General features: G+C 36.5%; 1 long non-coding RNA gene and 1 pseudogene across 1 annotated transcript in view; one reads left to right on the top strand and one right to left on the bottom strand.

Moving 5' to 3' along the window:
* The window catches only part of LOC109550294 (uncharacterized), a 432,204-nt gene that overhangs the window by 38,352 nt on the left and 367,027 nt on the right, over positions 1-26,825 (top strand). The window lies entirely within an intron of this gene.
* Positions 16,557-16,951, bottom strand: LOC101320025 (nuclear transport factor 2 pseudogene; annotated as a pseudogene).

The raw sequence follows: 26,825 nt of genomic DNA, 5'->3' as shown, positions 1-26,825 counted from the left end.
GTGACCCCTTGCCCTTGTTCATGACAACATTATCACTCACCAGGTGATGGCAACAGCCTCCTAACTGGTTTTCCTGACCCTCTGCAGAGCAGTCCTGGAGAAACATATAGCAGAGCATCATCTCTCTCCTTTGATGGAATCTCTCCAAGGGCTCTTCTCTTAGGAAGGATAAAAGCTGAAGACTGTGATGGCTTCAGGCTACTACATGGCCTGGCCCTGCCTTAGCTCTCTGATCGTTCCTCCCCTCACTCATTCACATCCGATATACTGGCCTCCTTGCTGCTTTTTTCTGTTGGCTAAGAAACCTAGAAATGGCACATAGTAAGCACCAAATAAATAAATGTCAGTTGAATCAGTCAGATAGAGCTTGAAATATATTGTTGCTTACCCAAACACGGACAACAAAGCGGTTATGAGTTTGGATTTCAATTCTGAACTACCTGTGCCCCAAACCTATGCTTTTTCCTGTGAGTCATGCGTGAATGATGCTGCTCTTACTTTTGGAGGAGGGCTCTGAGTTGATCACCTTAAAACAATTACCAAAAACAGATTTTCAGCTTTTAGGGTTCTTAGAAAACATTCTTTCCTGACTTTACATTTAAACCATAAAAAGGCAGAGTTATCAGATTATTTTTGAAAGTTTGTGTTAAATATTTTGACTCTTTAAGAGTCAAAGCATCCGCATAAGGCAAGGCCATGGTTGGCTTTTTTGTTTTTGTTTCTCGTATGGCAGACTTGAACTGTATCTTACCCCCTACAAACACAGCCAGCAATTATCTTGTGTATTACAACTTTTTCCTTAGAAAAGAATATAGGTTTCCTACCATTATTGAACCTGTTATAGATTTTGGTTCAAAGAAAACCTTTTGAACTTATAATAGGTTTTGAATTCATGAATCCTGAAATGAATTTATGGTTCTTGAATAACCTGTCCTAGAGCTGGAAAAAGGAGAGAGTGATCCGAGCACAGATAAGCACATTAACCACCGTTTCAACAAATAAGCACTGAGTCTTCCAACTGCTGCCATCTCAGAAAAGATTAGTCAGAGGGCTGCTTTTCAGTATTCATATTCATAAATTCTCCTTGGAATTAGAGGACATGGGGCTTTTTATAGTTAAACAGATTACATCCAAGCAAAGGGACACATATCACACAAGATGAGCATGTCTCTCAAAGACAGGGTGCATTTTCCTTCGGATCTAATTTTCTTTTCTTCTCTTCAATTTCCTCCCTCTTCTGCAGTGACTTCCCAAGAAAAGCAGCTTCCTTGGAGAGGCTGATTCGGAGTCCTAGCTGTGTTTTTAAGAGGGATAACTGGTCTTTTTCTGATCTTTCTTGAGGAAACTGCATTTCCATTTCTCCCACAGACTAATTCAAGATAAATGAATTTGCAACTTGAACGCAACTCATGCCCTTTGGAAGCTTCCTGGCTTCAATGCTGCCTGTTCTACAAGAACTACAGACTTCGGGGCTCTAGAGGGCATGAGCAGTAACAATGATGGCAGTGTGGTGGCTAGAGTATGAGACTCAAATGCAGATTCCAAAGCCACACAGTGGCTTCTAGGACTCTTAGACCTCATTTTAGAGATGGCTTTGCAGATTGGAACTACCTGATATGGAATTATGTGTCAGGCTTACCCTCGCCTCACGCCGCAGGCAGAGGCAAACAGGGGTAATGAATGGCTTCACTTTTCACTTTCATGTTTAATTGAATTAGATGATCAAGTTAATTGCTTGATTTGGGATCTTGTAAACACAGCCTGTTTATCCAAAAGGTATTTTAACTGCTTGACTGGCATTGACATTTGTAGCGTAAAGAAAAGAAGAAGAAAAAAAACGAAAGAAAGAAAGACAGCTAGAAAGACATGATGCACATCAAAGGGAAACACATTTTTTTTTTAATTAAAGTAAAAAACCCACTGTAAAGGCAACTATTTCTGTATTATTTGGCTAAATTCTTAGTATTCTCTGAGTCATTGTCCCCTCCAGTGACTTCAAAGTTAGGGGTCATAGTATCAACTGGGGTTGGGAGAGGGTTGTTAGGACACAGCTAGCTGGTTCTCACTCTTAGATTTCGGGGTGTGGTGGGGCTGGGATGGAGCCGAAGAATGTGCATTTCTGGTAAGTTCCGGGGAGTTGCTGATGCTAGTCTTGTGACCACCCTTTGAGAACCACTGATTTAATCCATTGTGCAAACTTTCTGCTTCCTGGGGTGTTTATTACAAATTACTTGTAGGCTGATATGCTTAAGTCTTTGAGAGACACAATAGTCCTCAATAATTTATAGGATGTATTTTAATCACAATTCATATTTGATATTTCACTAAAATCTGATCGACTTCAAAGGATATTTTAGAGGTGTGAAGTAGGAGACAGCATAGAATAAAGTAGTGTTTCCCAGACTTAAGAAATGTATGAATCCATTTAAGTTATTCGTATAATAATGCTAGTTTGTATTGAAAGAAACTGAGTGGAAGCTCATTATGCTATAAATCTATAATTTATATTTATATATAATATTAAAAATATAAATATATATACAATTGAATAATTCTATAAATAAGCATAAATGTACATAATAATATAAAATTATATTTTAATATAATTTGAATTGAGTTGAATTCAAACAAAAGTATAAAAAAGTTCAGGGCTTTCCTGGTGGCGCAGTGGTTGAGAGTCCGCCTGCCGATGCAGGGGACACGGGTTCGTGCCCCGGTCCGGGAAGAGCCCACATGCCGCTGAGCGGCTGGGCCCGTGAGCCATGGCCGCTGAGCCTGCGCGTCCGGATGCTCCACAATGGGAGAGGCCACAACAGTGAGAGGCCCGTGTACCGCAAAAAAAAAAAAAAAAAAAAAAAGTTCAAATTAGCAACCCTAACGCGCCTAGTGATGCTATTTTGAGGAAATTAAAGCAATATTTGCATTGTAACTATGGCAGGATCTTTCTTCAGCATATCTCATACCACTGTGAGTGTGTGGGGAGACCCACATTTTCCACCTTTTTAATTTTAACTTCTGAGAAATACTCATTCAGCCAGTGTAACATGCCATGATTTGGCCTTCCCTTCATTTATTACATCGTTTACTTATTAGGTCTGCCTGTTTTTTTTTTCTTTCCCTAATCTCTCAACAATTAGAATAGTATTATCTAGTGCCAAAGTAAGCATCCATTTATACAAAAGTATTTGTATTTGTTTTGTGAGTGACTCCTCTTTCTTTTTCTTCTTTGAGGCACTGTTATAAATATGGGAGAAAAAAATCCCTGTGAGGAACCTGCCCTCCGGGAGTGGGGGCCCAGTGGGGGGTGGAAGAAGTAAAAGACCAGACTGGAGAAGTAGACCATGTGTTCTCATAAAGTGAGTAAAGAGTGTAGATTTTCTTTGAAAAAAATCATTGGAAGATTTTGTTTAGGGGACTTAACATTATTTGACAAAGAATCTGTCTACTCCATGGAGAATGAGCTGTAAAGGGGGAAGATTGGAATGTAGACATGGACCTTAAAACCGTGACAACACTTCATTTTAGCTTTTTCGTCCAAGTGATGCACAACATACCAATGTGCTCATATTAACTTTTAAGATAATCATCAAAATTCAGACATACATACATTTATCAGGTGTGTAGGGAGAATACAAGTTTTCTACCACATATGTATTATAAAACATTTTAAAATATCATGGAGAACTTGGAAGTCTCTCAGTATAGGCTCAGGGTTTGCGTAACATTCTGTTTTAGGAGAACCTGTAGTACAGGCTTTGAAGTCAGACCTGGTTTCGACACCGGTCAGGCCACTTAAGAAGTTGTTTAACCTTGCAGGGCCTCTTTCCTCCAAAATGGGACTAATAATGTTTCTAACTCGGAACTGTTGTGCTGTGTACATAGGGGTGTCAGGAGCATCAAGTTACTGCACTGAGCCTTGGGATAGTCACTTTGCATATATTTACATACATTTAAATAAAGGAGTCAAGAGAAAAATGTAACACAAAATAAGAGCAGGTTAAACACTTCAGAATCAAGAGGACCAGGGCAGTTATAATTATCGTAGGTAAGAAGGTAAGAAAAGAAAACCAGGAAATTAAGACTGGGTCAGGATGAAGGTGTCTTTTGTCAGTCTTGGCTTCCTCCTACTTACGCTTTTCAAGCATGCTATTGGGAAGAAACTCTCAGTAAGGGGCAAAAAAAGGCTTTCCAACTCTGAAAAGAATCAGTTTATTTCTCTGTAGCTATTTTGCTTTGTAGGTAAGGATAATTTTCATTCAAGGGGCTAATCCATTGTTCTGATTTCCATATTGAACTCCAGGTCAACCCCACAGTTGCGTCATCAGTGGACCACTGAACTCTTCCACTTGGTGGAATTATGATGGTAGTAGTTTCATAAGCATTTGTTAATATCTGTGCTGCTGACTTCCATTGCTTTTAAATTATGCCACAGTCCTAATGATTGTAATGTCATTCTCCTAAGAATGCTTAAAAGAGACATCTCCAGATAGCCCTGTGAGGTGGGAGCATCATAGTCAATTTTCAGAGGTAAGAGATGGGAAATGGGGTAAGAGAGGAGGTGAAATTGAATGTATATTCTAAATTCTTTTAATACTCTATATCTCTGATAAAACTTTTTAATAAAAAAGCTTTATTTTAAATACTACTGCAGAATATATATTTACAAAGAGTGAAACCAAGAATTCTTATTTTGTCCAAATGACACCAGGTCTGTTCAGTTGCTACACTGTCCTTGCAATTACTTTTGTGATGACAATGAATAAACTTAGCTCCTCCACCAAATATGCTTAAGGATAATTTCACACCCCAGTGCAAGGCAGCTGCTTCTGTCATGGCCAGTGTTTAACAGCTCAGAGCAAGAGCACATGGGAGCATCAGAAAGGAAGCATAGTAGACTATTTCAATTTGAAACCATGGCATCAAGAATATTGTGTGTTATCTCCACATTCACACCTTTTTTCCCCCACTGAACAATTCCAAAGGGATAATTCTAAAGAAATCCTAGTTATGGTGTGTTTAGCGAAATATTTCTAATAACTTTTTAAATAAGTTGGGCTTATCAAGATCATGATACATTTTGCCTGGAGTATTTTTCTCTTTTAATTTTTAAATTCAAGTATGTTTTGAGTGTGTTTTCATTTCATTTACACTTAGCCTACCAGACTGTAGTATTCCAAGAGTTATTTCATGTTGGAGAAGTTCTATACATTTTTTATAAGCCATGTTAAGCGTTTCTCTTTGAACCATAAAGTTGTATTTTTGCCATCTCTAAGTGGAAATCAGTCTGTAAAAATAACATAGAGTTCCCAAATACAAAATCACTAAGAGGGAAAAAAAATGTATTGCAAAATTTTTTGTCATCCAAGAAGATGATACCCATCTACAAAGAACCAAAGGGCGCTCCATTCTTTAATAATCTCCGGAGACAGATGGAATTTGTGGAAGGCTATCATCATAGCATTGAAGCAAACAACCAGTCACCTGATGTTCCTGTCAGAAGATCAATATAAAGTTACAAAAAAGGGGGGAGGGTGAAATTGCTATTCAGTATCATGCATACATTTCTCTTCCCCATCTAATTTTGTTGATGAAATCTTTCAGTTTTGAGGTGGCATATATATTTTACATAAAAGGATTGAAATTCAGCAGCTAATTCAGTTTTTTAGTCCTCTCTTCTTTTCTTTCCTTTTATCCAAGAAACTAGCCACTGTTTCTTACTGATGCATTTAGATATTTTAAAGCCAAGGGTAACCTGGACAAGGGCTTATTTTCAGTATTTTCAAGGAACAGGCTTCTATCATTAGTGTATAGACCCAGAGCTTTGAATGATAGGGCGTAAAATTTTTCGCTGATGAACATGTAGATTTTACAGTGGAGAAAGTGAACCTGCCTACTCTGATCTAGGACAGGCCTTGACAAATAAAAATCCAGAGAGTGCATCTACCATGGGAATGGGGGCAAGATAGGAAAGCGGGAAGGCAGAACGAGGCCTACTCACAGTCATAGAGGCCCTTTCAGTGGTGGTCAGATATGGTTTTTATTTTGGAAACTGCAGTCCATTCTTCAGAAATGTTCTTTAGACAAATCATATGCAAGAGTCATGGTTCTGGTTGTAGAAGGGGGATTGCAGGAAGGACAAAGGTCTTCCCTGTTGGCTTCTTTCATTTGCCCTTCAGTGACCCCTCCTAGCCAACCCCAGCATTCCTAAGGGTTAGTCTGACAACCACTGTGACGGATGCCAACTCTCTCATTTTACAGGTGAGGAAACCTAAGGCAACAGAAATGCAGCAATTTTTATCCATGTGACACTAATTAATATTTTTTGGCAGAAACTAAGTTATTTCCATTGCACTATGCCAGAGGTTGACAAACTTTTTCTGTAAAGGGCCAGATAGGAAACATTTAGATTTTGGGGGCCATCTGGTCTGTGGGGATTCTTCGACTCTGCTGTTGTAGTGAGAAAACAGACATGACAACACATCACCAAATGGGTTGGTTGTGCTCTAATACAATATTATTTATGGAAACTGAAATTTGCATTTTATATATTTTTCATGTGTTCCAAAATATAATCTTACAGTCTTTTTAAAAAAATTCAAAAAAGTAAAGATCATTCTTGGCTCCTGGGACTATACAAAAATAGGTGTCATACTATATTTGGCTTACGGACCATAGTTTGTCAACCCCTGTACTATACCACCTCTTTATCCAACTTAAGTGGTACTTTTCATACACTACCTTAAAATAGTGTAGATTTTGGGGAGAGGGGTCCATGAAAGTGCCATTTTTTTCCCCATTGATGTTTCCCATTCAACCACTCTGCTGCCCTGGTCTGCTTATCCTTTGTATTTTCTCCTCCACCCACATCTTATTTCTCCATAGTTTTACCTGAGGGTTCAGAGCAGTTTATTGAAAAGTTTGGATTCTCATGACTATTTTGCCACTGAGCATGTGAATATACATTCAATAAAAATCAGAGCCAAACTTAGTTCGACTTCCTGTCCATATCCAATCCCTCCAATTTTCAGTGATGTTATTGAGTGAGAAGACCTGGTTTCCTGCCTTCTCAATTCTTATGATGTTGTTGAAAGATACACTCTACTTCATTTTCTCAGCTGTTGTTCTCCTCAGCTGGATTTTTCTAAAAGGATGAGGGTCAATAACAACAGAAGCAGCAACATTTATAATAAGACTAATTAAATAATAACTAACATCTTCCAGCAACCATTATGAGATACAATGTAACATAATAGTTAAGGGTGTATAATCTATCTGCAGACCTTCTAGGATAATCCCAGCTCTGCCACTTCTATCTGTGTGATGTTGGGCAATTTATTTAAGTTGCCTCAACTTCAGTTTCTTCATATATAAAATGGTGATGACAATAGCAGTATATTCCTTATAGAGTTTCAGAACCAAATGATTTAATATATGTAAAATTCTTTAATCAGTGAGTGGTAAATGGTATGTGCTATAAATATAGCATTGTTCAGTGTGTTAAAATCTAGACATTGTCTGTGTATATGATGAAAATAATATTTAAGAATTATTGAATGCTTACCATAGAAATCAGGCAGTACTCTAAAGTCTTTCTACACATTGAATGCTTTAATTTTTAAAATAATCTTCTGAGATAGATACTATTGAAATGTATTTAAAGATGAAGGAACTGAGATAAAGAGAAATTATTGCAGCTAGCCTAAGGTCACATACCTGGTAAATGGTCGAGTCATTCCTGAAAGCAAAATAATTAAGAGTGAATCCTGAACAGATGTAGGTTGAAAAGTTCATATGGTCCTATAACTGAAGTCCAAGTGTCAGGTGAATTCAGGTTTTGATAGTTCCTGGAATATTAATCTAAGAGGCATCTCTTGAAACCTAGAAGAGTGAATTTTAAAGAAAGACAAGAAAGTACTGCTTTACATAGTGGGCAGGAAACCCACGGAATTTATTGCCTCAAGAAGCTGTAGAGGCTTCTAGAAGCCCAACCTAACCATGTAAGATTATTTTGGGGGGGAGGAGGAAATCAGTGTATTTCCCCTGTCCTACATACTACTTGTTAGGTTAAAGAATGACAGTTTGAATAAAATATTAGACTGGTTTAGAATAGTAATTTTATATTATTTTTGCCTTAGTAAGTTTTATTTTCCATTTTTAAAAAAGTTTCTCTCCCTTGCTTACACTCTAATCAAATGGTGGCTCTCAGAACAGCAGGAGGTGGGAGGACACCTCTAAACACATTGGATCCCAGCGTAACAGACTCTGGTGTATAACCCCAGATGGAAGCCTCTTTTCCCATCCTTGTCAAGAGCCAGCCTCGGAAGATTGACAGTTAACTCAGGGTCAGAAGGGATTGTTTTGAGAGCATCTACAAAAATTTAAACACCCCAGTGGGACAACTACAGGCATTTTAGACAATCATGAGTTTGAAATCTAGGGGCACATTAATATGTTATTTGGTTCAAAATGTTTCCTACTATGTTTTCTTGCAGTTTGTAAAGACTGAAACTTCAAAACATATTAATTAATAGCTGACAGTTTTACCAGCATGCAGTGGGAAGAAATGAACAAACAAAAACCAAAACAATTTTGGCTAAACAATTGTGTTGTTGAAAAATACTTTTTTACCTTTAGGTATAAAGCATTTCATTATAGAGTTTTCAAATATTCCCAAGGGTTTACACATATTTCAGCCTACAAAAGCATAATTTCCTTCTTTTCCTCTTGTGCCTAGTTATCTTCTCCTTTACCATTAAAGTCGCGTAAAAATAATGTCTTTATATAATAATTGGTTGTGAATCAGTCATTTCAGTGAGTTATCTAGCTCCACAAACCTGCTTTCATTTTTTGGTTCCTACTTTAATAAATGATATCACTGGAGCTAGAAACCTCAGAATCAATTCAGAATTACCCATAGTCTACCAGATCCACACTGGCAAGTTGATCCTACCTTGGGAATACATATCTGATATCACCATAGCCGCTGAACTTACCAAGATCTTGATCATTACAGTAATTTTTTTTAAAGTACTTTTTTCTCATAGAGAACATTATTCTTTTTAAATTTATTTATTTATTTTTGGCTGTGTTGGGTCTTCGTTTCTGTGCGAGGGCTTTCTCTAGTTGCGGCAAGCGGGGGCCACTCTTCATCGCAGTGTGCGGGCCTCTCACTGTCGCGGCCTCTCTTGTTGTGGAGCACAGGCTCCAGACGCGCAGGCTCAGTAGTTGTGGCTCATGGGCCTAGTTGCTCCGTGGCATGTGGGATCTTCCCAGACCAGGGCTTGAACCCGTGTCCCCTGCATTGGCAGGCAGATTCTCAACCACTGTGCCACCAGGGAAGCCCCATTACAGTAATTTTTAAAGACAGCCTCCATGCCACTTCTTTTCAAAAACCTTCTTTAAGCCCTGAGTAGAATTAGTTACTCCATCATCTGTATTTTTATAGCATATTAAAAAGAAATTAAAACAAAGCTATAAACAGTCATTGGAAATAGATAGGAGTTTGAATCTTAGCTCTGCCACTTACCATAAGCAGATGATTTAGCTTCTCTGAGCCTCAAAGTATATCTGTAAAATATGGAACCAGGAGGTTTTTGTAAAGATGGAATGAGCTAGCATAGTGGTAAGCATATTTTCAGTGATCAATAAATATTAGTTTTCTTCCCAATATTCACTACAACCTCTGTCACCTATGTGTGATTGTGTGTATAAGTGTGTATCTTGTGTGAGCTCCTTGAAGACAGGAACCTTCCAGTACACAGTAAGTGTCAATAAACGTTTGTTGAATTAAGTCCTAAGTCTATGTCTTTCCTTCAGTTATATTAACACTGTAGTCTCAATAAAATTATTTTTTTATTTAAATAGATAAGTTGAATGACTTACTTTATTAATTTTTATTATTTTACTTTCTTATTTTTTTCTCCAAGAATTTGATGGGAAAATCAATATGTGATTATCTGAGCTATATCAATTAAAATAATAAAAATGAAAACAATGAATAAAAACATTGAAAACAATAGCAGTAATAGGTTTCTTTTTTTAAGTCAGATGTTTGACATCATAGGAACTATATATATGTGAGTGTAACTATAAAAGTAAGTTTTTATAAGGGTAGGTATTCCATATTTAAAAATATGGGCCTTAATGTTAAAATTATAGCTAAAAGCGCTAAGAGCCCAGATCCATTAATATTAGAAACAAGTGGTAGAATCTCATGTCAGGAACTAATGGCTCCATAATATAAGGAACATATTTTAATTGAAAGTAAAATCCATAGCCTATTTGCGATCAGTGCTTTAATGGTTGCCACCCAGGAATGGGAGGAGGAACAAGTGAAGAGAGCCCTTTCTGCACAATAGAACTTCTCCAGTCTAAGCCAGTTGACTTCAATAGGGCAAAGCTAACTTTACGTGTACTGTAAAGAGAATCCCATTTCTGAGAATGCGGACCTTTTTCCTGTGACCGCGTCTCCCTTTCTCTAGTAGGTCCCCAACAAAAATATAGCTTCTTGAGGGCCAGTGTCATATTCTACCCTGTTGCTTACTGTGTCTTGGTCAGGCTGTGTATTTCCTAACCTCCAATAGCTACCTAAAAATATTGTTTCTCTTTTGTGTCTTTTGGTTACTTCATCTTTACTGCATGAATGGGCCTCTTTCTCCCAGTGCCTGGACTTCATTAAACCAGCATCTCTCTCTCCCTCTAGTTGTCCGTAGAATACTACACAGATGGCTGCATCCCTATAGGATTTCAGATTTCTAGGGGAAAGATACCAATTTGTGTCTCTTGTAAGCAAGAGCATCTTGTGATAATTTGTTATTCATTATGTATTTTGGCAACTTTTTATTTTGATACCATTTTTCACTTGCACAGAAGTTGCAAGAATAGTAAGAGGAATTCCTATATACCTTTTCCCCAGATTCAGCAGCAGTTGTTTACTTTTTGTTCTGTTTGCTGTGTGTGTATTTACATATCTATATAGTCGATTAGGCATCTATATCTATATGTATGTGTGTATGCACATATGTATCTATCATTTATCGACCTATAGTGGAGTCTTGTTGTTTGTAGTAGTTATGTTCTATAAATCTTCCTTGAACACTGAATTAGTGAATACTGAATCTTTGCTCTTAGAAGAAATACAGGATTATACTCCTCTGAATCTCTGGTCACAACCAGTTTTAATCAAGTGATCAATACATAACTTTGTTTTGTGTGTTTCTGTTTAAAGACACCTTATTTAATATATAACTATAATAAATATTATTACTTAAAATATTTATTGATTTATTAACAGTCTAATCAATATAATCAATAATGTCGATTCATTAACATTGAACGTTTGATCAAGAGCACTATAACTCATGTCTGAGAGAAGATTACTTAATGCACATATTTTCTCTGTGAGGCACATTATCGCCTTCTTGAACTTAGGATCACTAGACCACCACTTCTGCACTGCAATTGGGGGTCATTTTAAACATCAAAATCACCACCAAAAAGCAGAAAAATGCAGAAAAAGTGGCACTAAATAGACCTCGAAAAGGACGTGTATTTACAACTTGAGGGCTGAAACAAGAAGGCCAAGTGTGTCCTTGTTCTGCCTCAACCGGGAACATGCAAGTCAGGCTACTCAAGTTTTTTGCTGTTCTGCCCGTGCCTATGAATGATTGGTAACGTACTGTGCGTATTGATTTTTGGGTTACAAATAAATATAAAGAGTAGGCAGATTCACAAAATCGGATTCTGTGAATAATGAGGATTACCCGCATATATATTTGACCCATATATTTATGTGTTCATATCTTTTTCTGAACCATATGAGAGTAAATTGGAGATGTATCTATTTACCCATAAATGTGTTTTTTCCTAGGAGCAAAGACATTCTCTTACAAAACCAGTACAGTGATCAAAGTCAGAAAATTTAATAGTGATAAAATACAATCTATATTCCATATTCATATTTTATCAACTGCCCCAGTAATGTCCTTTATAGATATTTTCTGTTCCCCCCAGGTCTAGAATTCAATGCAGGATTATGCATTTCCTTTAATTTTCACGTCTCTCATCTCCTTTAGTTTAGAACAGTTTCTTTTTATTTGGCGTTGATATTTTAAACAGTTATTTTGTAGAATGTTCCTCTATTTGGGCTTCTCTAGTGTTTCTTCATAATGAGATTGGTGTAATACATTTTAGTAGAACTGTCACAGAAGTGCGCTGTAATCATCTCAATGCATCATATCAGAGGTACGTGCTATCGTGGTTTGTCCCTAGGGTAAGGTGGTGTCTGCCAAGTTTTTCTACTATTTTCCCTTTTAAATTAATAAGCAATTAATGGAGAGGAAGTTACTCGGAGACTATACAAATATCCTGTTTCTCAAACTTTTACCCACTAGTTTAAGCATCCTTGTATATTTATTGGTTCTACACTAAGGAAGAACTTCCCCATCTATTTATGTACTCTAATTTATTTATATCTAAATGAAGGTATGAATTTTTATTTTATTCAAAGGGATGTAAGCCATTTCAATCAATATTTATTTTAACATTCAAGTTGTCCAAAATTTGTCCAGTGGGATCCCTTTCAAACTGGCCTGTATTCTTTCAATATACCTCCAGCATTCCTTCAGCGCTTCCCTACTTTATGGTGCAGCAAGATGTTTAGGCTTTTCTTAAAAATATCCCTACTTTCTTTTAGTGGAGAATGGTCCTGAGAAACCAAGATTTGGGTGCTAGGTATGTTCAGTGCTACTGATGGATCACTGCTTCTAAATCCCTTCATCAGAGAGCTAGGAAATATATGTGTGTAGGGGTACACGTGCACACACACTCACACATATATAGACATATCAGATACATAGACATCCGTATCTATATAAACACACATGTACATGTGTGCACACATAATACATATTATAGATTTGTATTTATTTCTCTCTTTGTGTGTGTATATGTTTATAGTTTTATACTAATATCTCTAGTTCCAGTCCAGCACTGCAGAGTGCATTCTAGTCATCCCTTTTTCCATATTTGTAACTCCTTCTCCAACAATGAGAAACCTAGCTTTCATTATCCTCAATACAGTTACACTTTTGTTCAAACTAGAGTATATGGAATACAGTTTTTAAATTCCTAGCTCATACCACTGTGAAAAAAAAAAGCAAACCTACAAACTGGAATTCAATAGCTATTTACAATGTTTTAGGTTAAATGTACATAGAATGAAATGCACACCTCTCAAATGTACAATTCAATAAGTTTTGATGAATGTACCAATACCTCTTGTTCTTTCTGAAGTAAATCTGTCATTCATATCATTGTTCCCCTGTGTGTAGTGCATCCTTTTTTTTCCTGGCTGCTTCCAGTTTGACTATGATAAGTTTGGGTGTGGTTTTCTTTGTATTCATAATGCTTGTGCTTTGCTGATCTTCTTCAAACTGTAAGTTTATGTTTCAGCAAATTTGAGAACTTTTCTGCCACTATTTCCTCAAATATTTTTCTGTCCCATTCTCTCTTTTCTTTTTTTCTGTGACTAATTACTCATATGTTAGACTGCTTGGTATTGTTCCTCATGTCATTGAGGATCTATCCTTTTTCTCTCCTTTTCAGATTAGATGGTTTCTACTGATCTGTCTTCAGGTTCACTGATCCTGTGTCTTCCAGATCCAATATTCTGCTAATCTCATCTACTGATTTTATTTATTATTACTGAGGTAAAATTGACATATAACATAATATTAGTTTCAGGTGTACAACATGATCATTCAGTATTTGTATACACTGTGAAGGGATCCCCACAATAAGTCTGTCTAGTTACCATCAGTCAACATACAAAGATACAATTTTATTTTATTTTTTTTTGCTTGTGAGGAGAACTTTCAGGGTTTACTCTCTTGGCAACTTTTAAATAAGCAATACAATAGTATTGACTATAATTTCCATGCTTACATACATCCCCATGACTTATTTATTTTATAACTAGAAGGTTGTACCTCTTGACCTATGTATTTCTCCTACCCCCTATCCCCTTCCCTTCTGGCAACCACCAATCTGTTCTCTGTATCTATGAGTTTTGTTTTGTTTGTTCATTTTTTTTTTTTTAGATTGTATGTATAAGTGAAATCACATGGTATTTGTCTTCCTCTGTTTGATTTATTTCACTTAGTGTAATACCCTCAAGGTCTATCCATATTTTCACAGATGGCAAGATTTCCTTTTTAATGGCTAATATTCTATTTTTTATATATGCCGCATCTTCATTATCTGTTCATCTACTGAGAGGTGCTTGGGTTGCTTCCATATGTTGGCTATTGTAAATAATGCTGTGATGAACACAGGTGTGCATATATCTTTTTAAATTAATGTTTGTGTTTTTTTCAGATAAATACCCAGATGTGGAATTGCTAGACCATATGGTAGTTCTATTTTTTAATTTTTTGAGGAAACTCCATACTGTTTTTCGTAGTGCCTACACCAATTTACATTCCCACCAACAGTGCACAAGTGTTCTTGCCAACACCTGTTATTTCTTGCCAACACTTGTTATTTCTTGTCTTTTTTGAGAATAGCCATTCTAACAAGTGTGAGGTGATATCTCATTGTGATTTTGATTTGCATTTCCCTGATAATTAGTGATGTTGAGCATCTTTTCATGTGCCTGTTGGCCATCTGTATGTTTTCTTCGGAAAAATGTCTATTCAGATGCTCTGTCCATTTTTTAATTGGATTGTTTGTTTTTGCTATTGAGTTGTATGAATTCTTTGTGTATTTTGGACATTAATCCCTTATCATAAATATGATTTGGAAATATTTTCTCCCATTCAGTAAGTTGCCTTTACATTTTGTTGATGGTTTCTTTTGCTATGCAGAAACTTCTAGTTTGTGGTAGTCCCATATGTTTATTTTTGTTTTTGTTGCCTTTGCTTTTGGTATCAAATTCAAAAAATCATTGCCAAGACCTATGTCAAGGAGCTAACTGCCTATGTTTTCTTCCAGGAGTGTTATGGTTTCAGGTCTTATATTCATGTATTTAATCCATTTTGAGTTAATTTTTATGTATGGTGTAAGATAGTGGTCTAGTTTCATTTCTTTTGCATGTGGCTGGCCTCATCCACTAATTTTTAAAATTTCACATATTGTACTACTGGGTCTCCATTTTTTGTGGGTTTTATTTCTCTGATGAAATTCTCTATTTTTTTGCTCTGTATTTTCCTCTGAGTCCTTGAACATATTTATAACAAAATAGCTCCTTTATATTCTGACCTCCCTGTATATTTCATTTGGTTCCTGATGGCTGATACCTCATTTCAGCATGAATCATAATTTTCTATGTTTTGTTTTATCTAGGAACTTTTGTTTTTAAACAGAAAATTGTGTATGAAACATTCTAGAGACTAAATTGTTATCTTCCCCTGGAGAATGTTTGTAATTGTTTTATCAGGAATTAATCTGCTTGGACTCAAACTCTAAAAGCTAGCTCCTTACAGATGGCGGCAGCTAAAAGCTGTAACAATCTGTCACTTTCTGTAAGACACTAAGGGGTCTCAGCTCTTCATAGATCAGGGGTCAACCAAGGCTTTGGGCAGATTTTAAATGCAGAACTTTGGACTTCCTCATACTGTGGCTCTCTCTTTTCCAGGGTATCCTTTAATAGATTCTAGGTACTATGACAGTCCTAAAACCAGGCCAGTAAGACCCATGCTTTCTGCCTAAGGTCCAGACATCCCACACTGTGCAGAATGAGGACTTCCCTCACATGAAAAGTTGAATAAATGCAAAGTTACCAAGTTAATTTTTCTGTTTTAAAGGTAACTCTCTTCCAGTTTCTTGCTGTTTCTGGACTTGTTTTCTCTCATTTTTTCCAGTGTTTATGATTTTATCTGCAGGAGTTTTCATCCAATACCAGCTACTCTGCCATCACCAGAAGTAAAATTCCATTAACTTTTTCTTTTTCTTTTTTTTGGGGGGGGCCTCTCACTGTCATGGCCTCTCCCGTTGCGGAGCACAGGCTCCGGACGCGCAGCCTCAGTGGCCATGGCTCGCGGGCCCAGCCACTCCACGGCATGTGGGATCTTCCCGGACCGGGGCACGAACCCGTGTGCCCTGCATCAGCAGGCGGACTCTCAACCACTGCGCCACCAGGGAAGCCCTCCATTAACTTTTAATGATGTACCATTTGTTGTTATTTTTATTTCTTTGTTGTTAAGAAAATTTTCATGGTTTTATTGTATCATGAGGCAATGAAACACCTGAACAAATCAATATCTGGGCCGTGAGGCAGCTGCTTTCTCCTTCACTTCTTTGGGTTACTAGAGCAACTTGTCAGTAGATTAAAAAAAAAAAGACAACCTTTTGCATTACTTAAGTCTTTCCAAGGCGTGGGCTGGTACAACACAAACTTCTCCTGTCAGATGCAACCAGTCTAAGCGTTCAAACATCATGTGCAATGCCTCAGTAGCAGCAGCGCACCTGCCCACTCCCACCGTGGCCCTGCTCATTTGTGTATGATATTTGGAGCATCTGGAGGAGTGTGAATAGTATCAGGAAGAGGAGGGAGGAGGTCAGCCGAAGTTGTGCAGGGCAAGCCTGAACATGTCATTGGTGCAAACCGAAGCATCATTGATGTTCTTTAATGGGAACATCTGGTGGAACCCCATGACAGGGTCTTCATCGGCCTTGAGCTGGTCCACAACCATGCTGATGATGCAGCTATATGGCCTGGGCTGATGGTCCTGTGCTGTGATACTGTCCTGGATTTTCTGGAACGGAAGGCTAGACAATTTCTCCACGGTGGCAGGTTTCTCCTGGAATTGCTGTCCTTCCCAAGTAAGACATGTCGCTTCAATATAACTTGTCGCCTCAATATGTGTGGTTGGGTTCTGTCGTTATCAAATAGCTAGTAGTAATGTTGAATGAAGCTGGATCCAGTCTGCTCCCAAACTGGCTTGTCTCCCATTCTGGGGCGCCACTCCGCCTCGTTGAGACCCGAAGAGCTGGCACAATGGTGGCAGCAGTGGCGGCAACCCAGTGTGGTCTTCTCCCACCTTCCCTTGCCACTCCACTGCACTCTCTTGTTTTCATTTCTAAAAATAAGTCTTTCTTGTAGAAAATGTGGAAAATACAAAAAAAAAGAATAATAAATTGTATCACTATTATCCAGAAATAACCATTATTAACATTTTGAAATACTGAAGTTTTCCCTCTGCAATTTTTTCACACCCATGCACTCACACACACAAAATTGGTGTATATATGCTACTTTGTATGCTGATTTCTTCATTTATCATATCACGAATATTTCCATTTGATTACATATATTTTGTAATGACATTTTAATTATTAAATAATATGCCCTCATGTGGATGTACATTTATTTAACCATTATTGTTGACTACTTGGATTGATGCTAATTTTCACTCTCTTAAATAGGACTGGGAAACATACCTTATACATTAATCTTTTATAGCATGTTATGTTATTTCATTAGGATTGATTTCCAGAAATAAGGGTGCTACGTCAAAGTATAAATATTTAAGAATTCTTTCTCTTCCTTGATTTTTAAAAAAAATCAATTTATACCTAAATTGGTTGCACATGAGAATTTTGATTCACAACTTCTATACATGCAGGCATTATTATAAAATATTTCCAATTTGACAAGGGAAAAGTGATAACTCACTGTAGGTTTAACTTGCGTTACTACTGAGATTGAACATTAAGTATGTTTATTGGCCATGTGTAATTATTTTCTGAACTATATATTTATGTATTTTACCAATTTTTCTATTTGGATGATGTTCTTATCTTATTGATTTGGAAGAGCTCTTTATGTCTTATTTACTAAGATCTACTACATGTCAGCCACTGGGTGATTGAAATTTTGTGGTGAACAAATCATATATAGTTTCTGCCTCTTGAATCTTTTACACCAAGTGTTATATGAATTTTTGCCTATATCCATTAACTTTGGTCAAAAATATTTTTTATCAGAGCAATTCTTGAATTTGGTAACAAATCAAGCAATATAGAAATACTAGTTCTACTTCCCTTCTCATTCCCAGACCCATTCTTCAGAAGCAGCCTCTTGTGGTGCTTGATGCTGTGGTTCAAGAAAACATGCTTGGTTTTCTCTTTCCTTCATTTAGAAATACTAGACAATATCTAATAACCTCTAATATGACAGGTGAAGATGTAAATCATTTGTACCTTTGTCTTTTTTCCCTTTTCTTAGAGTTTCAGATTTATACCATTTTTAGTTTTCTATTATTTTTGTGACTTAAAATAAGAACTTAAATCTGTATTTTTTGTTGTATCAAGTTTTAGAAGTATCATCTTATGCAATATGAAAATATTACCTTTTCTCCCTTTCTTCCCCATTCATGTTACATCTCAACATGAAATTAATTCTATTTTTTCTACACTCAAATGTTTAAAATTTTACCACATTTAATTTGCGTCCTATTTTGTATTATTTTTTAATTTTTTCACTCATATCTTTGTGAGCATCCTGATTCTTAATTACAACTGCATAGTATTCTTTCGAACAGTTATTTTATAATAAGTGCCCTATATATAAACATTTACATTACTTCCAATCTTTTGCTATTGTAAGGTTATAATATATGAAATTATTAGTTTTGGATAAAAATAATGGAATATTGGCATTTTCACAAATATAAATCCAATACAAGAAGTGCTGTCTTTAGAATATATTTCCAGAAATGTAATTTTGATAACATTGCCAATTTTTCTTTTAAGGCTTGTACCATTTTGTATGAAGGTTTCTATTTCTCCCAGCTTTGATAACACTTTTTGCTCTAATTTTAGAATTTTGCCAAATTAAAAGGTGAAAAATGGCATCCAATTTTAGTTATAATTTGCATTTCTGTTACTATATATATGAATGAAGTTGAGCATCCTTTCATATTTTAAGGGCCCTTTTATATTTTTGTTTGCTGAACCATATTCACATCTTTTGAACTCTTTTTCTTTCTTTGTTTTGAAATATATTTGACATATAACATTGTGTTAATTTAAGGTGTATGACCTGTTGGTCTATACATTTATATATTGTGATAAGGTTGCCATTGTAGAGATAGTTAGCACTTCTATCACATCATGTAATTATTTTTTGTAGTTGGAATAAGTAAGACCTAGTCTCTTAGCAAGTTTGAATATTATGATACGATATTGCTATCTATATTCACTATACTTTGCATTAGATCTCTAGGACTTAATTACTACTAGTGGTAAGTTTGTACCCTTAAACAACATCTCTCTTGTTCCCGTACCTCCACACCCCCTGATAATCACCATTTTACTGTTTCTGCAAGTTTGGCTTTTCAGATTCCACATATAAGTGATAGTATACAGTATTTATGTTTCTCTGTCTGGCTTATGTCACTTAGCATAATGTCCTAAAGGTCCATCATGTTGTCATAAATTGAAAGATTTCCTTCTTTCTCATGGCTGAATAATATTCAATTGTATATGTACACCATATATATCTATTCATTCATCTGTTGATGGACACTTAGATTGTTTTCATATCTTCGCTATTGTCAATAATGCTGCAATAAACATGGGAGTGCATATGTCTCTATACCCAGATTGCTAAATTATATGACAAATCTGTTTTTGATTTTTTGAGGAATCTGCATACTGTTTTCCGGGCATTGCTGCTCCAATGTTATCTTGTATCCAGTCAGCTGGTGAGACATTTGATGCCAGATTGCCTCATTTTCCTTTGAAGGCAATTAGTTTATTCTAGAAAGAAGCTTTGGGGACCTTCTTTTTATTTGTACCATTTTGCAATTTCATGTACTAGGCCAGGGTTTTTTGTGTTTGTTTGATGACTCTTGTTTCTGTGTGTCTTCACTCTGAAGATGTATCCTCCTCCAGCTCTGGGAATTTCTTTTCTACTATAATTTTGACGTTCACCCCTTTCCATTTTCTTTTTTTTCTTTTTCTTTTTCTTTTTTTTTTTTTGCCGTATGCGGGCCTCTCACTGCTGCAGCCTCTCCCACTGTGGAGCACAGGCACCGGACGCGCAGGCTCAGTGGCCATGGCTCACGGGCCCAGCTGCTCTGCGGCATGTGGGATCTTCCCGGACCGGGGCACGAACCCGTGTCCCCTGCATTGGCAGGCAGACCCCCCCCAACCACTGCGCCACCAGGGAAGCCCACCCCTTTCCATTTTCTTGCCCTCTCTTTCCAGAGTTCCTTCTGTCAGGACAATGTACAGCCCTGATGGGCCTTCTTTTCCTCATTTACTCTCTCATATTTTCTGACTCTTTATCCTTTTGTGCTCTGTATTCCAGGAGGTATCCTCAACCTTATTTTCCAGTCAGTCTTCAATTTTACCATAGTATGTCTAATCTCTGAGAACTTTTTTTATCTTCTCTGATTGTTCTTTGTTCAGAGCTTTATAGTTTTGTTTTATAAATACAGTACTTTCTCTGATCACTCTGAACACATTCAGCGTTCTCAAAGTCCTTTTCTATTTCCTCAACCTCCCATAAAACCATTAAAAAATTTTTTTTTCTTTCTCTTATAACCTGCTTGTTTTCTTCACATACCTGGCATTCCCTGTTTCTCCATTCACATTTAAGAAGGCTGTAGGTTCCATATGCTGCCAGGAAGGTAAGATGCTTTTCTAGATATTTTCTCTAAGGAGCTCTGTGTAGGGCTGCTTTTGTAGGTAGAGCTACATGATCCAGGGGACAGGCCATAGACGGCATTCCCCAAGCCAAGGTCAACATCAATAGCATTTTATTCAGTGGGAGAGGGAAGGGGGAAAGGATGCTTGCCATAAGAATCTGACTTTTGCCCAACACTGATTTTACTTCCTTTAGAGAATAGCCTTTGAGCATTTTACTGGGGGAATAATCCTGGCTGTTTGTCCTTTGCATTTGACGTTATGGGATGGGGAGTAAGATAAGAGTCCTGACTACTCTAATTGCTGTGTATGTCATTCATTAGTTACTTTACTGTAAATATAACTATGTTCATGCTCAATTATCCTGTGTCATAGGGGTGCTTGTAATCTGGCTATGTATTTTAATATAATTGCCTTGAACCCTCTGAGCTCCATGGCTTATTTATGACTAGGTTCTGTTCACTTTATTATTTATGTACTTGTTTATTTACTTATTTATTTTGGTTCATTTTATATTAATCCTCCCTCAGCCTTCTAAGTAGTTAGATATCTTTTACTTTACCTCTGTTAGTTATCTCTTTTTCCTCTTAGGGGAAGTGTACTCTCTTTTTTCCCAAAAAACCTAGCATCAATTCCCTCCTTTTTATTTTTATCTTAGATTTTTTTTTAAACAATTCTGGCAGACTGCCTCTACTTAGAAGTTACCTTAATGACCCAATTTCAGCAGTCCTTACAGTTTAAATACTTTGGGCTTCATGGAAGGCTTAATTAAGTAAAAGAAAATTACGATGAAAATATAACCCAGAGGACACCAGAAGAAGTGAGGAAATGGGTTTTAGACTCATCTACAGATCATTCATCAACAAGTGATCCTTACTAGGATCCTCAAGATACAGAGACTCAAAATACCTTGAATTACAAAATAAAGCATGTCTACTAAATAATAATAGCAAGAAAGGAAAACTGCTGACTCTATTTTTGCTAAAAGTCCTGCTCTTCTTTATTTCACATACGCACAATGTGACATTTTTTGAAGCCTAACACCTTCTGACTGAGCCCCTTAGTTATTTTTCTCGTACTCTCCTTTTCTGGTTCCTTTGTCACATGTCCTTTGGTCCCTGGATGTTCCAGTGCTAATTCTCTTTACTACCTTTCTTTATTTTAGTCCAATTCTGAAATTTCTCTCAGCATCTGCTTCCCTCCTCCAGTAAAAGTGCCCCATTGGAACTCTTGATGGCTGTTCCATCGTATTCCTGTCTTAAGAATCTTCCTCTCCTTCATCTGGGTACTGTCTGCTCACTCAGAGGTCAGAAACTCCATGACTGAGCAAGAGTGTAAAGATCCAGATTCAAGGCACAATATCTGTTAATTCTCAACAATTAGTTCTAAGCATTAGCTGATGGAACAAAATGAACAACAGCATTAGGACTCTGAATAGGATCATGTACTTGGCCCATGCAAAAGGATGTAATTTGGTGTACAAAATGTCGAGCACAAAAGTGGATGTAGAACAGAAGACACTGAACAAGTTGTGCGATTTAATTAGCAATATAAATAGACAGAGGAGTGGCAGCAGTACAGCATCACTTATATGTGGCGATGAGAATTTCAGGCTACGCTGTCTGTGGCTGCCTCGCCAAGAACTATTTGTTAACATGGCTTGTACTGGTGTCGGACAACCAAAGGGCTCCTCTCAGCTGTCAATTTCTCTAATGAAGGAAGAGAAGAAGAACACGCTCTAGATTTCTGTATTGACTTTTCACGAACTACTGCAACCCTCCAGGTGCCAACCTATAAATACTTTTGAAAACAGGATTGAGAGTCTCTTTCATATTTGTTCTTTTAATCTATTCATACCAATATCATCCAAATAAATAGAGCAAAACTTCAGTAACAAAGCATGCTTTTGACTGTAACAGTCTAAAATTTAACTTTATTATGTACCTTTATATAGTTTTGTATGGAAAGTTGGAGAGGATTGCCATGACTGATCAATATCTTGTCTCTCTGAAATGTTTGATTTATACAGATACTTTCCATAACAATTATATGATTTTTTAAAATTAAACTGCCTTTCTTTGCCAAATGATAGCCACCTTTTTTAGCCCATCTTATAATTTGTCTCTAAAATGCCTGTCTTCATAATATGCCGATCGTTAGAGTAATGCATATTTGATGAAAACAGGTAATAAATAGCATTTCAAAGTCTGTTTCTAGGCACTGATTGATGTACGCATTGTTTTGTCTGCTGTGTTTAATGGCCACATCTTACTTTTTCTAGTTTTTAGCAGCACCCGCTGAGGAGTAAATGAGAGCTGACCTGTTTTGAAATCCTCTTCCAGAAATAAAATTCTCATCCTGTTACTTTTGTGGCTGGGGAGGGAATTTGGCACACATATTGTCATTCATTTGCAAATGCAGAGTCACCACTTGACAGCCTATTCACTCTGAGGAGGACACAGTCTATCAAATAAGATCAAGGGTACTTTTTACAGACTCACAAACATCCTCTTTATGTACATACATAAAAGGAAGTGGTAAGAATAGAATTTCTCTCACTGGGAAAAGTCCCCTAAGTAAAAATACCCAGTTCTTTGAGATTATTGATCATAAAGGAGAAGTGCTCTAGCAAAAGAGCCACTAAGCGACTTGGGTTGGATTGATACGTAACACGTATAGGGCTTGGTACTATTGAGAAACTCTCTTGTGCACCCTTTTGGGAAAAACCAGTTCAGACAAATCCTTAATGAGAACTTTACCCATTCTTACGTCACTTTCAGAGAGCCACTTGGCTGTTTGCCCAGGGATATTAAACCCCTGGGAAAGGATAAAGCTTTGCTTGGGTCTCAGTCTGCCCGTGCTATTGTAGCACATGGAGCCCTACGTGAAGCCCCGGCAGCACGACCCCGCTCATGCTTGGGCTCAGACCCCACCGGGTCCCAGCAGCAGGTCAGTGTGACCACCAGTACGATTATATGTCAGCAAAGTGGAAAACATATCAGTCCTATCAATTGTCTGACCCAATTTTCAACTTTTTCTTTCTACCACCAACTATTCACTTTTTCCGTATAGGAATAGTCTGCGTTCAAGCATTGTACAGTTGTCGGGTTCACTTGTTTCTTCCTTTCCTGCTGATTTCCTTTTTCCTTTTTTTTTTTTTTGGAAATTTGGTATATGTCAAATAGGGGAGCATCAAGATTTATGTTCAGGAAAGAAGAATAAAAAGGATAGAAGAGAGAGAAAGAGAGTCAAAGCTCGTGGAAATAGATAACAAGAACGATATATAAATTAAATCTGAGAAATGATCACCTATATACTGGATTTAAATAGATCATCTCAACATTGCTTCAAATTCTAAAGTATCTGAAAGCTGCCAAAACTTTTCTCCTGTAGTTGGCTGCCAATGATGAGATAGGCAGGTACACTTTTTTATTTTATTTTTTCTTTTTGGAAACATGTCCAGTTTCTTAATTCTTATTTAATCCCTGTATTAGATAAAGAATGTATTATACTTTGATGAGCAAGATATTGGATATTATTATTCTGGAATCCCAACACGAAATTGTTTCAAAACATGAGTTAATAATGTCCTTTGGTCACTCTTTAGCCATGTACTATTCTCTTTTTTAGCTACTTTTGCTTCTTTGGCCTACAAGCCACTAGAGATATTATAGATTCCAAGGACACTTTTCTTTTCAGCCATCCTAATGTAATGGTTTGAAACAGTCAAATTCACTCTTCGTTTGTTGGTTTTCATTTATTTGCTAACCTTTCTCAACCACAGTCGATTTCCATTATTCAACTAATCCCTCAACCAATCAGATAAAAAATTATATGTTTACTATTAATACATGTCCAATACTAGGTGATGTAATGAATTTCAGAAAAGTCTAACATTGTTCTGGTTTTTAATGGGCACATTACCATATTTGACTCTAATCTGGCCACAGAGTTGATTCTCTGCAAATCCTGAGTGTTAAACTGGAAATTCACAACCATAAGACCTATTCACATTCCTAAAGTGTGCACTATGAGGATTAAGAAATATGCCCATTAGCATATAATTTACATTTACTGGTCGTCAATGTGTACTTATAAATGACAGTAAAGATGCAGATGGGGCATTTGTTAAAATGGATAATTGTTTTAGCTTAAATAATGTGAAGTTTAAGAAAGTGTTAATTCAGTTACCCCAGAAGAGAAGATAGAGATTTTGGAAAAGTTGGACATCTTTTTTTGTTGTTATAAATTAAAAAAAAAAAAATGTTTTTAATACCTTAAAGCCCGAATCACTGAGGTTTAAGGTTTAACGTTAGTTATCTCCAGGGCATTGGATGCACCATTTTGACTGAAATGAATTTGGTGAAACAACCTAATTCAGTGTGCTAAATAATTCTTTCAATTGTATAAGATTCCTTATAATTTATTACTCCTCTATTATTGTTACGTTAGAACTACCATGTAGAAAACAATAATTATACCTGCTTACATGTATAACATATATATATATACATATATCTATACATACATATATATATAACATATATACATACATATATAAAATATAATTTTATATGACAGATCTCATGGGGTCATCCATAGAAGTTGTCCCATAGAATTATACAATAAAATTAAAGCACAAAATAAATAGTTTGTCATACTGTCAATCTCAAACACTAATTTGAGCAGATGCTTCCTTTCTATCCTAAGAAGGCTATTTTTTTTAATTGTTACACTTTAAGCTTTATTGTTATTTCCACTGAGATCTTGAGAGAAGTATTGCTTTTCATTACCTTTAGATCTTGGCACTTGACCTACCTTGAGTGAATTATGAAATTTGAATATGAACATTTAGGTATATACACTTATATGAAAATTGTCATCTTTCTGGTCAGAAAGTACATCTCTCAGGACTGTGATACTACATACAATTATTAAACAAGCTGGGGTAAGCCATGTAGAGGAAGAACTGAATACCATCCAACTTGTAATCATCGTCTGGGATAGTACTGTCTTAAGTGGTAAAAAAAATTACTGGCGACGTTTTCTAGAGCCATTAGGAGCTTGTTGCACCCTGGAGTGCTGTGAGCCATAAAAGCAGAGTGGAGATAAACATACCCTGGGGTGTCATAAGCTGTGAAGCACAGATGCGTTCACCCATATTATGATAACCATTGCTTAGGGAAATCCTGTTTTTAGTAAGAGAAGACAAAGAAGGAAAAATGCATTTTCCTATTCAATAAAGATCTAGTAATTTAATCTCTCATTTTTAAAGTATGTGGGGCAACTGGACTGGGAGTTTTTACATAGATATATCTTTCCCTTTAGAAGCTCCTTTCAAAATTGCAAACGTTCCTCTTAAAGTGAAGTTTTAAGACCCGACTGTACATTACATTCAATGCCTGATTAAAGGAAACCAAACTTCAGCATTAGGGCTTTAAATAGTTATCTGGTTGATAACTATAACCAGACTTCAGTTACTTTCCACTTATAAAAGAAAAATCACAGAGTTCCAGTATATTTTTCTCAATATGGACTTGTTGCAGCCTAAGATTTTAAAAACAAAAATGAAACACAGAGATCCTGTGGGCATTTGCCTTTCAATGCAGTGTGTTATTCATATGAACAGTATGAATCTATTTGATTCTTGTTATTTCAAATAAACAGACCTGCTACTATTACAAGCCAAAAATAAGGTGGGTCAGAATAAGGGAGGCTTGGATGATAGTGGTTCTTAATTCTTATCAGTTCTTGAATGTTCTGGCGTTGGAGTAGATTTCTTCAGATAGCACCCCTTCCTTTCTCCTCTTTTCCCTTTGGGTTCTACTTCCTGAGCAATGTGATATTTGTACAGATGACAGTAACCTTAGCAGATCTGGCCTTGGATTTTTGTTGAGGGAAATAGATGTTACTAGATTCAACTTAAAAGGATGTATAGAAGACCTGGGAAGAAGGGGAGAGCAATGTAATAACTACAGTGTAAGGGGGGGAGAAGGTCTCTAAATACCTAGAAAGTCCATATTTTTCTCCCTAATGTACTTAGGCACAAGTATGTCATCTGAGACTAATATAGCAATGTTCAATGGCCAAAAAATTCTAGAGCAGGATGTTTAAACCATGACCCATGAATCCCCCTGAAACTATATTAAATTTTGTTGTTTTTTCTATCGTGT

Source organism: Tursiops truncatus, chromosome 13 (assembly GCF_011762595.2).
Source record: "Tursiops truncatus isolate mTurTru1 chromosome 13, mTurTru1.mat.Y, whole genome shotgun sequence".
Lineage (NCBI taxonomy): Eukaryota > Metazoa > Chordata > Mammalia > Artiodactyla > Delphinidae > Tursiops > Tursiops truncatus.
Note: the sequence above shows the minus strand (reverse complement) of the source record. Positions and strands in the feature narration are given on the sequence as shown.